The sequence below is a fragment of the Pelophylax lessonae genome (genome assembly GCF_965119305.1).
Source record: "Pelophylax lessonae genome assembly, chromosome: 4".
In the NCBI taxonomy this organism is placed as follows: Eukaryota; Metazoa; Chordata; class Amphibia; order Anura; family Ranidae; genus Pelophylax; species Pelophylax lessonae.
In genome coordinates this window covers 669,757,666-669,774,821 of record NC_138771.1, presented here as the reverse complement: position 1 = coordinate 669,774,821, position 17,156 = coordinate 669,757,666, and the positions used below count along the sequence as shown (strand labels likewise).

Genomic DNA, 17,156 nt, shown 5'->3' with positions numbered 1-17,156 from the left:
TCCTTAATCACCAGGTAACGGCATATGTGCTTGTGCAAAAAATAGAAAGTTCGGTACCCAGTGTCCCCCAACTTAAAAGGAAAATGGGTACTCACCCCAAAAAATGCTGCTGAAAAAAACTTAACAGCATGTCCAATCCAATAGTGAATGTGGCTGATCTGCATTCAGATGATCTGACATAGATCTCCACTTGCCATCAGCCTGGATCAGTCTCCAGAATCACACTGGTGCTCCTTATCAAAGCACATCATAGAAGGAAGACAGAAAGGTGACACATTACAATAAACCACAAATCGCTTATTGGGAAAACAATAAAAACACACTTACAATATCTTGTGTCATGCCTGGCACTGGAATCATACACTTTTCCTATTTGTAGCAATGCCAGGCTCCACCCGTGACCTCAGGCTTCGAGAGGGGTATGCTTGTGTGGGATGATGTCACTCACTGGCTCCACCCATGGAACACATGTGTCAATTGGTTTATCCTGACTCTTTCACCCTTCTCTATGCTCTCAATGAATTGCTGTTCATCTTCTTGCAGAGTTTTAGAGTGCTGATGTCACGCCACCTCATGGACTATATGTGGCGGCCATATTTGTCCTGGTAACTGTGTTCTTTTACTTACTTTGCTCTATGCTGGATTGCTTTAATAAATACTACACTATGAAAAGTTTTATTTGGGTCCGGTTGGGGAGCATTTGTTCCACATAGCTGTAATACTTACCTGCTGGCCTTGGCGAGTTTTAATCCGGTAAGTGCCATAACCTTACATAAGACATCATCTTAAAGGGACCATATTCATATTGTATCACCCTCCTAGGTAGGTGCTAGGATAGTTGGCTAAGTGTTAGTGTGTCTTTTTTCATAGGTGAATTTAGTTGCCACATTGTAGTCAGTGTGGCTGTAATTTTGGATAAGGTAAAAGCATAATTTGGCTCACTGGACTCAGTGAGCTGTGACTGTTTAGCTAGGCCTGCTATGTGTGCTCTGCTGCTGCCAGTCTGCCTGATAGATCCCTCTGTATCCAGGTAACTTGAGAAGTTTCTGGATGATAGGTGTGGAGCTATGCACATGGCTTGAATATTGATGCAGCCCTGACTTATCCCAGAGAGGTAGAGTCTGATGGCATGTTGGGAGACTGCATATATTCTGGAAGCACACAGAGCTCTGGGTCTTATCCCAGAGTGGAGAAGTCCAGCCTGGGGGGGAGGTGGGGGGGGGGCATGCTGCCGTCCAAGGCACAAACCACTATTGGTGAGGCCTCAGGTGGGTGACCTGAGGGGAGGAATGCTGAGACCCAGGTGCCAAAGCGAAGCTGACTGAGAGGAGCGGTCTGCTAAAGATCTGCCTGGTATCACTGGAAGGTGTCGCTTGGAAGATTGGAGGCATCCATCTTTCCTTGGGCCTTGTGAGTACAGACACTTAGAGATCTTGGGAAAATTAGTCTCTAGCTACCCCTCTGGTGCCCCTATAGTCAGTTGTGGGTCTGTTAAAGGGGACACATGCTGGTGTCCTGAAGAGCTTTGTCTACCTAATCTCTTACTCTTGTGACTTTAACTACTAAATGCTGAAGTCTACTGTTTGTTTCAAGGACTTCATTATAACTTGCTCAGAAAGGGGTAATTAAGTTTTGCGTTTTACACGTTCGCGAATATTTTTCTGAACGAGTATAACGAGTTCTTTTTGATCGATTAATTTCTTTTTAACAGCATATACCAATCTTAGTGAAAACAGTCTACAGTATGGAATATATAAGAATATTTATTCACAAGACATGTATTCACATTAAATGATCAGACTTGAGATTACACAAAAAGATAACTTTACATAAAATACAAACTTAAAACGATAAATGCAATGTGATATTTAACTTAATGATGAAAGTAAAAATAAAGCAAGATTAAGTTTTCCCAGATGTAGTAGCATAAACCATATTTAAGTGTGCTATATAATCAGACCACAATTGTCTGCAAATTGCGCAGCCGACAGTCACTCCACTGCAGATGGAGCGAGAATAGGCCATGCAAAACGAGAGACTAATACGCCAATATGCGCTAAATCTGATATTAATAAAAATGTATAAAAAGCAAAAATCAGCTCTTAGAGAAAAATCTACATATGGTTAATATGGTTGGGACTGTAATCTCAATACCCTTAAATATGAAATGTAAAACATTTAAGGAAAGAAATAAACAACTGTAAATAATCAAATAAACAGCAAGGTATATTTACCATATTTAAAATGGCTGCTAGCTTCAAATGGTCGTTACCAGAGTCCTTAAGATGGCTGCCTTCCCAAAATGGTGGCCAGTTAGGGAGGAGTTTCGTTTGGCGTCCTTCAAAGTTTCAGATACATTATGGAGCAAGATGAGTCTGTATAGATGAGTATATGCATGGCTGTAGTAGCGTGTGTGTTGTATCTGTAATGTATGTTGTGTAATGTAATGTCCCTCTGTCATCTGGGGTTCCCTTTTTATATTGTATTGAACAAAAGGGCTGTAAAATTACCATAAGTCAAACCCAGAAGGAGTAACTTTATCCCCATTGGTTGGGCTAACTTATCCATTAACTGGTGATGTCATTGGACAACACCTCTACTGGTTAACCAATATATTGGATATTTAAAACTATATGATAATTTCTCCATTTAAGACTATCATAAAAACAACATAATAATTTATCCATAATCTCATCCTCTATACATGTCCATCTAATATCTCCATCATGCATCTAGATAAGGATTGAATCTGGTAACACCATTTAATAAGGATATATTACTAATATGATATGTATATTGGAAATTACTGATTTACCCAGATACTTTACATTTAGTAGCAGTAAAAATTATATAGATACATAGACAGTTATATATATATATATATATATATATATATATATATATATATATATATATATATATATATATATAAATATATTAAAAAAGAATAGCGCGCACATGCAAAAGAAATTACTACCAAATCTGAAGACAATCCATAAATAAAAATGGGGATTTGGTCCCACCATATGGCCATATAGTGCTCAAGCCCACTACTACGTCAAAGCAGTGGTGGGATTCAAAAATTTTAGTAACCAGTTCCGACTTTCCCAGCAGAATGACCAGCGTGCCCCCTTTCAATGCACAGTGACCAGCGTTCCCCCTTTTAATGCACAGAGACCAGCGTGCCCCCTTTCAATGCACAGTGACCAGCGTGCCCCCTTTCAATGCACAGTGACCAGTGTACATGCCCCCTTCAATGCACAGTGACCAGCGTGCCCCCTTTCAATGCACAGTGACCAGCGTTCCCCCTTTCAATGCAGTGACCAGTGTACATGCCCCCTTTAATGCACAGTGACCAGCTTGCCCCCTTTCAATGCAGTGACCAGTGTACATGCCCCCTTTAATGCACAGTGACCAGCGTTCCCCCCTTTCAATGCACAGTGACCAGCGTGCCCCCCTTTCAATGCAGAGAGACCAGCGTGCCCCCCTTTCAATGCACAGTGACCAGCGTGCCCCCCTTTCAATGAACAGTGACCAGTGTACATGCCCCCTTTAATGCACAGTGACCAGCGTGCCCCCCTTTCAATGCAGAGAGACCAGTGTGCCCCCCTTTCAATGCACAGTGACCACAGCATTGCCCCAATGATTGCAGAGTGCCAGCCACAGCATTGCCCCCAATCATTGCAGAGTGCCAGCCACAGCATTGCCCCCAATGATTGCAGAGTGCCAGCCACAGCATTGCCCCCAATGATTGCAGAGTGCCAGCCACAGCATTGCCCCCAATTGCAGAGCGCCAGCCACAGCATTGCCCCCAATGATTGCAGAGCGCCAGCCACAACATTGCCCCCAATTGCAGAGCGCCAGCCACAGCATTGCCCCCAATTGCAGAGCGCCAGCCAAATTGCCCCCAATTGCAGAGCGCCAGCCACATTGCCCCCAATTGCAGAGTGCCAGCCACAGCATTGCCCCCAATTGCAGAGCGCCAGCTACAGCATTGCCCCCAATGATTGCAGAGCGCCAGCCACAACATTGCCCCCAATTGCAGAGCGCCAGCCACAACATTGTCCCCAATTGCAGAGCGCCAGCCACAACATTGTCCCCAATTGCAGAGCGCCAGCCACAACATTGCCCCAATTGCAGAGCGCCAGCCACAGCTTTGCCCCCAATGATTGCAGAGCGCCAGCCACAACATTGCCCCCAATTGCAGAGCGCCAGCCACAACATTGCCCCCAATTGCAGAGCGCCAGCCACAACATTGCCCCCAATTGCAGAGTGCCAGCGATCCCCGCGAGACCCATGCACTTACCTCACGGACGGTCTCGCATTCGGCTCCCCGCATCTCCGAGTCCTCCCGCGGCGCCTCCTCCTCGTCCAATGGCACGGTGTTTGCCTTTCGGCCAATCAGGGAGCGAGAGGACCCGCTCCCTGATTGGCCAGGAGGAGGATCATGTGACAATAGCGAATTCTCATTCGCTATTGTCACAGAATGGGCGGGTCGGGCGCACTGCTCCGCCCCCCGGCCGCCACGTCTGCCCGAGCGCGGACATTCAATTGTCCTGCACGTCCTCAGACGCGCAGAAGGATTCAGCCGGTTCTGCGAACTTGCAGAAAGTTAGCCACCGGTTCTATGGAACCGGTGCGAACCGGCTGAATCCCACCACTGCGTCAAAGTACCCCATTATCAGTGGGTCCTACACTATCCATGAAAAAGAGATGAATCCAGCCTTTCTAACCCTTGGAGATAATACTCCTTGCTGGGAAAGATGTGCAAATGCACTACAGGGGACTCCTCCTATATCTACTTGATAGTGGACACTGATAGAGTACAGGTGTGTGTGGGGGGTGGGGAGGGTTGCTCAACCTTGGTAGTCTGGTCAGACCGAATACATAACAAACAAGCAAAAAATTGCTACACAACAACTTGTATATGTAAACTTTTCTACACATGGGTTATTTCCAATCAAAATATTATCCATTAAGGGTTTATTATGTTAACAACAATACAATTATGATTTGGGACTGGATTATAAAATATGGGAGAAATTCTGACCATTTGACACTACTATATAATAGATATCATTTAATTCTCAATAGAAGATTGTCATAAAATTATAAGTTCCACACCCCTTTTGGTATATGATGGGACAAGGATGTTGTATAAGCTTATGATTATATTAAACTCATTTGAAGATGCAGTTCTCATCAGTCTAAGTGACAATGTTTATTTGACAGCATGTAGCTTCCAATGGACAATTGTTTGTATGACCCAATCTCTACCCCGTCTTGGTGTGTAGGTAAATGAATTACAGGTTCTTCTCTTTGTCCAGGTAGTTTTCCGCTTGTTTGTCTTCTGATGGTAGAAACAATAGTTTATTTGCTAGGGAATGGGTGAACACAGGTGTGATCCTGAATTTGAGTTTTGGTCATTGTGTGTTAAAACATCTCATGGCCAGAACCTAATGTTTTATGATCTCCCTGGTTTCTCTCCTTTCATGACCAGGGGGAAAATGGCTTTTTATCCTTTGAGGTCCGTTGTATGTAAACCTTCCCCCCAAGGCCATTCCACCTGGGATAAGCAATTTAGTCGCCTGCCTCTCCAGAGCATTATATTCAAAGTTTACCGAACACAATTTCCTTTTGGGGGCAGACAACATAGTTTCTCATCTCAAAGTACATGTAAATAAAACAATTTCAACAACGGACGCAATGTGTGCTTCAAACTGAAGGGGTTTTGACTGAATCAGTGACAAGGTCATTTGAGGCCTCAAAGTTCAAAATTCTTGACCTGTAATAGGAAAAATGTATTTCTATTTCGTACTGGAAGTCTAACAAATCCCCCCTTTGGAAAAAGTGTGAAAAGTGCCGTAGTCATTTGAAACATTTTTCCAAGGCAGACTCTTGAAGAAATAGGGCTTAAATCAGACTTTGACAGTTTTGTAGGTGGGTATGGAATAATTGAATGGGGTGTAGAGACCTGCAAGTAGGTGCAGTGACTTCAGTAGATAAGCATGGTGACTCATCTGTTGGCCAGTGGAATGTTGGTCATCATGGTGATCATCTGTTGGCCAGTGGAATGTGGATTTCTCCGGGCACTTTTGCCTTTGGCTGTCTTGACGGTTTCGTCTTGGTAGACCGGCCATCAGGGGTATCCCGGGGTCCTTCACACTGTACACCCCCTCTTGGGTGTCTCAGACACATCAGACTCTCGGTTTCCTGCTTACTTCCTTGATTTCTTAGTCAGTGGCGGCTGGTGAAGTTTTAAGATGATGGGGCGCAAGACCCCGCCCTTCCATTTTGACCCCTCCCATTTCTCAGAAGCCCCACCCCTTATAGACTCCACCCATTTTGTCCCCTCTATTTTGCTTGCATGAACAAATTCTCCCAATATATCACATATTAAGGGGTCAATCAGTACTAGTATATCCCATAATAGGGAGAAGGGGCCCTATTATGGGATATACTGTGAGAGAGACACCCTATTATGGGATACACTGACTGAGAGTGGCACAAACCCCACAGTACAGACCCCCTAGCACAAAACCCCACAGTACAGGCCCCCTAGCAAAAACCCCACAGTACAGACCTCCTAGCACAATCCCCACAATACAGACCCCTTAGCACTAATCCCACAGTACAGACCCCCTAGCACAAACCCCACAGTACAGACCCCCTAGCACTAATCCCACAGTACAGGCCCCCTAGCACTAATCCCACAGTACAGACCCCCTAGCACAAAACCCCACAGTACAGTCCCCCTAGCACAAACCCCACAGTACAGGCCACCTAGCACAAACCCCACAGTACAGACCCCCTAGCACTAATCCCACAGTACAGACCCCCTAGCACTAATCCCACAGTACATGCCCCCTTCAATGTAGTGACCAGTATATATGCCCCCTTTCAATGTAGTGACCAGTATACATGCCCCCTTTCAATGCAGTGACCAGCATACATGTCCCCAATGCAGTGACCAGCGTACATGTCCCCAATGCAGTGACCAGCGTACATGTCCCCAATGCAGTAACCAGCGTACATATCCCCAATGCAGTGACCAGCATACATGTCCCCAATGCAGTGACCAGTGCACATGTCCCCAATGCAGAGATCAGTGTGCGTGCCTCCAATGCAGTGACCAGCATACATGTCCCCAATGCAGTGACCAGCATACATGCCCCCAATGCAGTGACCAGCATACATGCCCCCAATGCAGTGACCAGCATACATGCCCCCAATGCAGTGACCAGCGTACATGTCCCCAATGCAGAGATCAGCGTGCGTGCTTCCAATGCAGTGACCAGTGTACATGTCCCCAATGCAGAGATCAGTGTGTGTGCCTCCAATGCAGTGACCAGCATACATGTCCCCAATGCAGTGACGAGCATACATGTCCCCAATGCAGAGATCAGTGTGCGTGCCTCCAATTCAGTGACCAGCATACATGTCCCCAATGCAGTGACCAGCGTACATGTCCCCAATGCAGAAATCAGTGTGTGTGCTTCCAATGCAGTGACCAGCATACATGTCCCCAATGCAGTGACCAGTGCACATGTCCCCAATGCAGAGATCAGTGTGCGTGCTTCCAATGCAGTGACCAGCGTACATGTCCCCAATGCAGTGACCAGCGTATATGTCCCCAATGCAGTGACCAGCATACATGTCCCCAATGCAGTGACCAGTGAACATGTCCCCAATGCAGAGATCAGCGTGCGTGCTTCCAATGCAGTGACCAGGGTACATGTCCCCAATGCAGTGACTAGCGTATATGTCCCCAATGCAGTGACCAGCATACATGTCCCCAATGCAGAGATCAGCGTGCGTGCTTCCAATGCAGTGACCAGTGTACATGTCCCCAATGCAGAGATCAGCGTGCGTGCTTCCAATGCAGTGACCAGCGTACATGCCCCCAATGCAGTGACCTGCATACGTGTCCCCAATGCAGAGATAAGCGTGCATGCTTCCAATGCAGTGACCAGCGTACATGTCCCCAATGCAGTGACCAGTGTACATGTCCCCAATGCAGGGATCAGCATGCGTGCTTCCAATGCAGTGATCATCGTACATGTCCCCAATGCAGTGACCTGCGTACATGTCCCCAATGCAGTGACCAGCATACATGTCCCCAATGCAGAGATCAGCGTGCGTGCTTCCAATGCAGTGACCAGCGTACATGTCCCCAATGCAGTGACCAGCATACATGTCCCCAATGCAGTGACCAGCATACATGTCCCCAATGCAGAGATCAGCGTGCGTGCTTCCAATGCAGTGACCAGCGTACATGTCCCCAATGCAGTGTGCAGTGACCAGTGTACATGTCCCCAATACAGAGATCAACGTGCGTGCCCCCTTCAAAGCAGACTCTTACCTATGGACGGCGTGCTGCTCTGAGTCAGCCCGAGGGGCGGCGGGATGCGGTGCGGTGATGACACAATCTTCTTCTTCCTCACGCACGGCGGCGGCTCTCCCATCTCCTCTCTTCTCCGGTGCCGGCGGGCGGGAACTGAAGGTGAATGTGACGCCGGGGCGGTGCACCGCCCCCCAGGCGTCACGTCACCAGGTCCGATGTCCTCCTGTGATTGGTCCAGGCTGGACTCTTGACCAATCACAGCCCGGACATCGTTAAAGTGGGGTGTGTCGGGGTGCATTGCTCTGCGCCCGATGACCAGAAGAGTGCCAATCGGCGCCTCTGCCGGGCGAGGGTGGGATCAAACCCCCCCCATACCCAGCACTAAGTCCGGCGCCCCTAGTGGGCGAAAACTTGACTTTTTTTTTATTTAATCTTTTTTTTTCTGCTTCATTTGGGGCGCCCCTGCGCCCTCTATGGGCGGGCTGCCACTGCTCTTAGTCCTATAAAGGAAAATGGATTCCATGAGGAAATTATACATACAGTTTTCATCCATAAATTGTAGTTGAAATTTCCATGTGAGGTTGGTATCCTGAGCTTCCTCAGAGTCCTCCTTTAGTCCACCGTGTGATCAGCCTTTTATCTGACCACCATGGAAGGTGAGACTATATATGCAACCTTTTCCAGGGGAGACTGACTTCTGGGGCTCATTAACATGGGGACGTATTCATCACCATGGATACCACACATTGAACAATTGAACAGTAATACAATATTTTTGTTAGAATTTACCTTCTACTTGGGAGGAAAAAATATATATAATATCTCCCCCTTTGGGGCATCAATGCAAATCATTGTAGGCAACAAAACTACCTGACATTGAGGATTCCTTCTTGGTTACCGTAATGCAACCTTTAACCTCTTGACTTCATTACGTCATTAGGGTTTGATCCTCCTTGGTATCACCGTCATTGGCGATTTTTCAAAATGTGCCCGCTTTGAGCGACCTGTTTGAGTCAGAGGGATAAAGTGACCACTGAAAAATAGGAGGGTAGTTAGTATCTAACGACCAAGATCCTGTGGCAGGGATTTCAGGATCCTCAATACTGTGACCTGGGGATAAAATGGTGTTAGAACCTCTGTCTCCTATGCCTTCATTCAGTGTATCCCTCTGATTCCTGGCCATTTGGGCATTTAAGGATTTTGTAGCCTTTGGCTGGCCACAGGATTTGTTTCTAAAGAGGAATATTTTGGTTCTGGGCTGCAATGCCCTGAGGGAACCAAGTGATCATTTGATCCAACTTGGCATCTACTCTGCTGAAAACCTCTTCAGAATTGGATTGTTGGCTTCGCCTCCTGTGGTGCCTATGTCTCTCGGGTACAGACAGATGGGACAGATCCCTATCAGAACCACTGGCTCGGTTCTAGCGTGGGGTCTGGGCCTTAATGTCTCTTGATCTTCCCGAGGATTTTGGGGAGCCCTAAGGTGGGGCAAATCCCTATTTATTTGTGGGGGTTCCCCCCTTATTGAGAATATTGTGCATAGCGAGGGTTTCCATCCTCAAGGGTAAATTTGTCTCTTTGGGGATACTCCCTAGAGATTCTTCTAAACCTTGGGCCCTGTCCCCTTGGAAGGAAATCCTAAATTGGCCTCTGTTCCACCCCCCCTCCTAATTGGTGGGAGGTCTGGTGTCCTTCTTCAGGTATCCAGTATAAAATCTTGCTCCTTTTTTTTTTTCAGTGTGAGGGTTGAGAAGAAAGATGCGTTTCTGCCACAATTTTGGTGACAGGCTCACGCCTTTCTTTGTATTCACCGGTCTGTTGGATGGAGTACAAATTGTCGCTCTCTTTTACCAACCATTCCAGTGAACACCCCAACTTGTAGTCCCTTGCCAAACATATTATTATGTATGTAGGCAATGCCTCAAAGCACAGGGATTTAAATTCTGGGTGGTTGTACTCAGGCTCCTTCATTGGTAAGTGGTAGGCACTTTTGAGTACAGCCAAAAATTCAGTGGGGCTTTGGTGCTGTGTACATTTTTAGGTTGTAGATTGCAGCTCTAGCAGCGGTAAGGTTTTTGTATGGGCTGAATACTAAATTACATCCTACAGGCCCAACACAGAAAGGGTGTTTTCATAGGCCTCAAGATGATCAGTAATGTCTAAGGACCCTTTCTTAACAAAAATCGGGACAGTACTCTATTTAAAAACTTTATAATTCTGGAGGCGTCCGGTATCTTTTTAGGGGTGCTCGTCTTTTTGCAGTGACCTTGATATGACTCATACCTATTTATGCATGGCCGCCCAATTTCTGCCCTCCTATGTTTAGAAGATGGCTGGGGGAGGACGTGGACTCTCTGCCTGACTCCCCCCCTTGTCTGGGTCATGACCATCAGACTGGGAGTCATATCTGGGTCTATTTAATTACTTCATTTTATTTATAATGCAGGACTAATGAGCATTACCCTTTAACATGGACACCATAACCTTTTGTAACTCTCCTATTTATTTACTAATGAGTTCCTGTCCTGACTTGAACTGTTACACACTTTTTTTTTTTAATTTTCCACTGCTGGTTACTCGGCAACTTAATTTTCCACTGCTGGTTACTCGGCAACTTTTTCTAGAAAACATTTTTCCTTGCTCAAAACTTCCTACTTATTGCATTAATCATTACATTTCTCTTTCAACTGCTTACTTTCATTACAGCTTTCTGAATAAAACTTCTGCCACAGTTCTACTTTTTTCTGCAGTTTCACGCTACATTCTCTTAACTGATGTGTCCCAATAGAGGTCACTTTCACCTGCTCAAGGAGGTTCCTTATCTCACTCTCTTTTATTTGGAGTTGAAATTGGAACTTTACTAAATTCCTCTTTGCTGAGCCTTCTGGTGCAGTTCTCTATGACTCTAAAAGTATGTGATCACGCTTCCTGACGTCTTTGGTGTTAGAGAAGCTATTGGTGAGTTCATACATCGGGTTTTCCTCTACCCATGTCAGGTGCCCATATTTGGCCCGACTTCTGAGGATTTTGATATGACTCCAACCAGCCTTTACATATTCCACCATTTCAGACTCAGAGAGGTGTCTCCACATATTCTAGATCTGTACCGAATCTACTGGGGCTGTGGGATAGACACCTTACCTGAGTTGGCAGCGTGAACCTTACCTTATGTAGACATTTTTAGGGCGTTTCTATCAACATTCATAATTAAAACTTTTTTTTTTTTTAATGCAAAATTATTAATTATGTCACCATGATCAAAATTATGATTGGCATATGTAAGAAATTAATGAGATCTCAGCAGCGCCTCCATTTAATATGTTGTGCGTTTTACACGTTCGAGAATATTATTCTGAACGAGTATAACGAGTTCTTTTTGATCGATTAATTTCTTTTTAATAGCATATACCAATCTTAGTGAAAACAGTCTACAGTATGGAATATATAAGAATATTTATTCGCAAGACATGTATTCACATTAAATGATTAAACTTGAGATGACACAAAAAGATAACTTTACATAAAATACAAACTTAAAACTATGAATGCAATGTGATATTTAACTTAATGATGAAAGTAAAAATAAAGCAAGATTACGTTTTCCCAGATGTAGTAGCATAAACCATATTTAAGTGTGCTATATAATCAGACCACAATTGTCTGCAAATTGCGCAGCCGACAGTCACTCCACTGCAGATGGAGCAAGAATAGGCCATGCAAAACGAGAGACTAATACGCCAATATTGTTGTTAGGCTGTTTGTTTTTGCTATATACCATCAACCTCGTTAGGGGCTGTTTCTAGCGCTGCTAGTGTCTATGTGGGCTTAGGCTCTTATACACACCCCCTTTTTTATAATACGCCAATATGCGCTAAATCTGATATTAACCACTTTACCCCCGCTCACTGTGCCTCTACTGCGGCACAGTGGCTTGTTCCAGTCCAGCGACGTAGACCTACGTCGCTGGACTCCTCCCCTTGTGGGCAGCGCTCGCGCGTCGCCGGAGGCTCGCTCCCGCTGTATTCAGTCACAGCGGGAGTCGGGCCAGGGGATCGCCGCTGCTCTTCCCCGATCGTCGGGGAATCGAGTCTGGAGATCCGCCCGCTTGTGTAAACATAAGATCTCCTAAGTGACAGACAGTGACAGATTGCAGGGTTCAGCATAGCTGAACCTGCGATCTGTCCCTGTGTCACTCAGTCACCTCCCCCCACACACGTTAGTAAGCACCAGGCATACATTAACCCCTCCCTCTCCAATAAAATTAACCCCTTCCCTGCCAGTGTAATTTTTATAGTAACAGTGCATATTTATAGCACTGATTACTGTAGTAATGTCACTGGTACCCCCAAAAGTGTAAAAAATGTCAGTCAAGGGTCCGATCTGTCCGCTGCTATGTCGCAGTCCCGCAAAAAAAATCGCAGATCGCCGCCATTAATCGTTAAAAAAACCCACCAAAAATGACAGAAATCTTTTCCCTTAGTTAGTAAACGCAATAACTTTTGCGCAAACCAATCAAAATATGTTTATTGTGATTTTTTGTACCAAACATAAGTAGCAGAAAACAAATTGGCCAAAAATTAAAAAAAAATTAGATTTTTAATTTTTTTTTGGGGGGGGGGGGGATTTCATATAAAAAAAATGTGAAAATATTGTTATTTTTTCAAAATTTACGCTGTTTTTTTGTTTATAGCGCAAGTAAAAATCGCACAGGTGATCAAATACCACCAAACGAAAGCTCTGTTTGTGGGAAAAAAAGGACGTACATTTCGTTTGGGTATGGCGTCGCACGTCCGCGCAATTGTCAGTTAAAGTCGCACAGTGCCGAATCGCAAAATGTGGCCGGGACGTAAGACAGCAAAACCCTCCGGTGGTAAAGTGGTTAATAAAAATGTATAAAAAGCAAAAGTCAGCTCTTAGAGAAAAATCTACATTTAAGGAAAGAAATAAACAATTGTAAATAATCAAATAAACAGCAAGGTATATTTACCATATTTAAAATGGCTGCTAGCTTCAAATGGTCATTACCAGAGTCCTTAAGATGGCTGCCTTCTCACAATGGTGGCCAGTTAGGGAGGAGTTTAGTTTGGCGTCCTTCAAAGTTTCAGATACATTATGGAGCAAGATGAGTCTGTATAGATGAGTATATGCATGGCTGTAGTAGCGTGTGTGTTGTATGTGTAATGTATCTTGTGTAATGTAATGTCCCTTTCTCACCTGGGGTTCCCTTTTTATATTGTATTGAACAAAAGGGCTGTAAAATTACCATAAGTCAAACCCAGAAGGAGTAACTTTATCCCCATTGGTTGGGCTAACTTATCCATTAACTGGTGATGTCATTGGGCAACACCTCTACTTGTTAACCAATATATTGGATATTTAAAACTATATGATTATTTCTCCATTTAAGAATTTCATAAAAACAACATAATAATTTATCCATACTCTCATCCTCTATACATGTCCATCTAATATCTCCATCATGCATCTAGATAAGGATTGAACCTGGTAACACCATTTAATAAGGATATATTATTAATATGATATGTACATTGGAAATGACTGATTTACCCACATACTTTACATTTAGTAGCAGTACAAATTATATAGATACATAGACAGTTATATATATATATTGCTACACAACAACTTGTGTATGTAAACTTTTCTACACATGGGTTATTTCCAATCAGAATATTATCTATTAAGGGATTATTATGTTAACAACAATACAATTATGATTTGGGACTGGGTTATAAAATATGGGAGACATTCTGACCATTTGACACTACTATATAACAGATATCATGTAATTCTCAATAGAAGATTGTCATAAAATTATAAGTTCCACACCCCCTTTGGTATATGATGGGACAAGGATGTTGTATAAGCTTATGATTATATTAAATTCATTTGAAGATGCAGTTCTCATCAGTCTAAGTGACAATGTTTATTTGACACCATGTAGCTTCCAATGGACAATTGTCTGTATGACACAATCTCTACCCCCGTCTTGGTGTGTAGGTAAATGAATTACAGGTTCTTCTCTTTGTCCAGGTAGTTTTCCGTTTGTTTGTCTTCTGATGGTAGAAACAAAAGTTTATTTGCTAGGGAATAGGTGAACACAGGTGTGATCCTGAATTTGAGTTTTGGCCATTGTGTGTTAAAACATCTCATGGCCAGAACCTAATGTTTTATGATCTCCCTGGTTTCTCTCCTTTCATGACCAGGGAAAAAATGGCTTTTTATCCTTTGAGGTCCGTTGTATGTAAACCTTCCCCCCAAGGCCGTTCCACCTGGGATAAGCAATTTAGTCGCCTGCCTCTCCAGAGCATTATATTTAAAGTTTACCGAACACAATTCCTTTTGGGGGCAGACGACATAGCTTCTCATCTCAAAGTACATGTAAATAAAACAATTTCAAAAATGGACGCAATGTGTGCTTCAAACTGAAGGGGTTTATACTGAATCAGTGACAAGGTCATTTGAGGCCTCAAAGTTCACAATTCTTGACCTGTAATAGGAAAAATGTATTTCTATTTTTTACTGGAAGTCTAACAGTACCAAGTCCTCAAGTTGTACATAGTTCTTTTTATTTTAGAGTATCCCACAACTTCGCTCTTCCCTGTCTAAGTTCTCCAAATATAAAAACCACAAAAACAACATTCCCTATACTAGTCCTTGAAGAAAGCGTGAATGAGTTAGTTGTGTGCCTGGCTGAAGGGCAGACATTTTGGGAAGGCCTGGACAGTAATCCTGTGGCTCCTACGGGTGTAGCACTACACAATGGAGAAATGTCATTGTCTAAATGACCCCACAGAGCGCACTTGCTGCTTATAATTTATGCAGCCATATGTTCTGGTGAGTGCGGTGTGCTGGTGGTTATTAGCACAGTGGAATCGCTTGATCACTTACCAATTTTTTAAGCATATTTTTTGTGTTTTGTCCATTTGTTACATGAATTTTGAGTTTTTACTTATCTATTTATAACACTTTTTGAGATATTGAGATACCCATATTTATTTTTTAACAAATCAGCTGAGAGCTGAGCTCAGCCTCACCTTGTGCAAACTAGTTGTAACCGGTTCAACTGCATTCTAGTCCAGAGACTTTCAGTTTCACTTCCCTTTTCTGCTGTCAGTAATAGCATCGGCTGTTCTAAGAGCTGAGCTGGAATGTTCCATCTGTCTGAACATTTATACAGATCCTGTAACCCTGAGATGTGGTCACAACTTCTGCTGGGTCTGTATTGATCGTCTCCTGGATACACAGGAGGGGTCTGGAGGATATTCCTGTCCTGAATGCAGAGAGAATTTTCCGCATCGTCCTGCACTGGACAGGAACATAACACTGCGTAACATAGTGGAGAATTTTCTCTCTGCTCAGCCGGATCAGGAGGACTCTGGGGTCTTCTGTACTTACTGTGTTGATTCTCCGCTGCCTGCTGTTAGATCCTCTCTACACTGTGAGGATTATCTGTGTGATAAACACCTAAGAGTCCACAAAAAGTCCCCAGAACACATCTTATGTGACCCCCACCTTGTCCATGGAGAGAAGGAAATGCTCCGTCCATAAGAAGATCCTGGAGTATTACTGCACTGAGGATGAGATCTGTATTTGTATGTCTTGTTCTATGATTGGAGGACATAAAGGGCATGAGATGGAGTTACTGGATAAGGCTTCTAAGAAGAAGAAGAAGACACTGAGGAATGTTCTGCAGAAACTTCTGACAAAGAGAGAGGAGATGGAGGAAAGAGTCCAGAGTCTGCAGGAACACAGTAGGAAAGTAGAAGAAGAAGCAGCTGGTGACACAGAGAGAGTCACTGTCCTGTTTAGAGATATCAAGAGACGTCTGGAAGACCTGGAGAAGAGAGTCCTGAGAGACATCTACGGGCGGGCAGAGCGGATCTCCATCTCCATCCGGGATCTGGAAATAAAGAAGGAGGAGCTGTCCAGGAAGATGGTGGACATTGAGAAGCTGTGTAACATGACGGATCCACTGACTGTCTTACAGGAATCAGACACAGGTGACTTGTGTGATACTGAGGATGGAGATAATGAGGACAGAGAGAGACATGAGGAACTCCTCTATAATGGAGGGGATCTGGATGTGGCGGGGGTCTTACACACAGGTTTATCTGATATAATAACAGAGGTAAATGTATATTTCCCCATACAGGGAGCTGCAGACATATTACTGGATGGAAACACAGCTAATAATTATCTATAGATATCAGATGACAGGAAAACTGTATCCAGGTCAGATATAAACCAGAATCGCCCAGAAACACCAGAGAGATTTCAAAATGATCTTCAGGTGATGAGCAGTCAGAGTTTCTCCTCAGGGAGACATTACTGGGAAGTGGATGTCAGGGGATCGAGAAATTGGACAGTTGGGATGTGTTACCCCAGTATAGACAGGAGAGGGGGGCAGTCAGCGATTGGATATAATAACAAGTCCTGGGCATTGAACATGTCATGTGATGAGCATATATTGATACATGACAGTGATGAGACCTTCTTACTTGATGACATATTTAGTAAGAGAGTCAGGATATATCTGGATTATGAGGCTGGGCGGATATCCTTTTATGATCTTTGTAACCCGATCCGGCACCTCCACACCTTCACCACCACCTTCACTGAGCCCCTCCATGCTGGGTTAGGTGTAGTGGGAGGATGTATAAAGATATGTGGGGGGAATTAAGAGATATGAGTACTTTGCCCAGAGTCTGTTGACATCACAGGGACGGGTGGTGGGATTGGTTCATTGATCAGCCAATGCTTGGAGGAAGTGGTTGCTCCTGGAAGAAGT

General features: G+C 44.2%; 1 pseudogene across 1 annotated transcript in view; it reads left to right on the top strand.

Annotated features, from left to right (window-relative positions):
- The window catches only part of LOC309553096 (E3 ubiquitin-protein ligase TRIM39-like), a 32,655-nt pseudogene extending 15,509 nt beyond the window's left edge, over positions 1-17,146 (top strand). The window contains exon 2 of the transcript in view: positions 15,483-17,146. The product of the transcript in view is annotated as an E3 ubiquitin-protein ligase TRIM39-like (transcript). The remainder of the gene's footprint in view (positions 1-15,482) is intronic.
- The last annotated feature ends 10 nt before the right edge of the window (positions 17,147-17,156 follow it).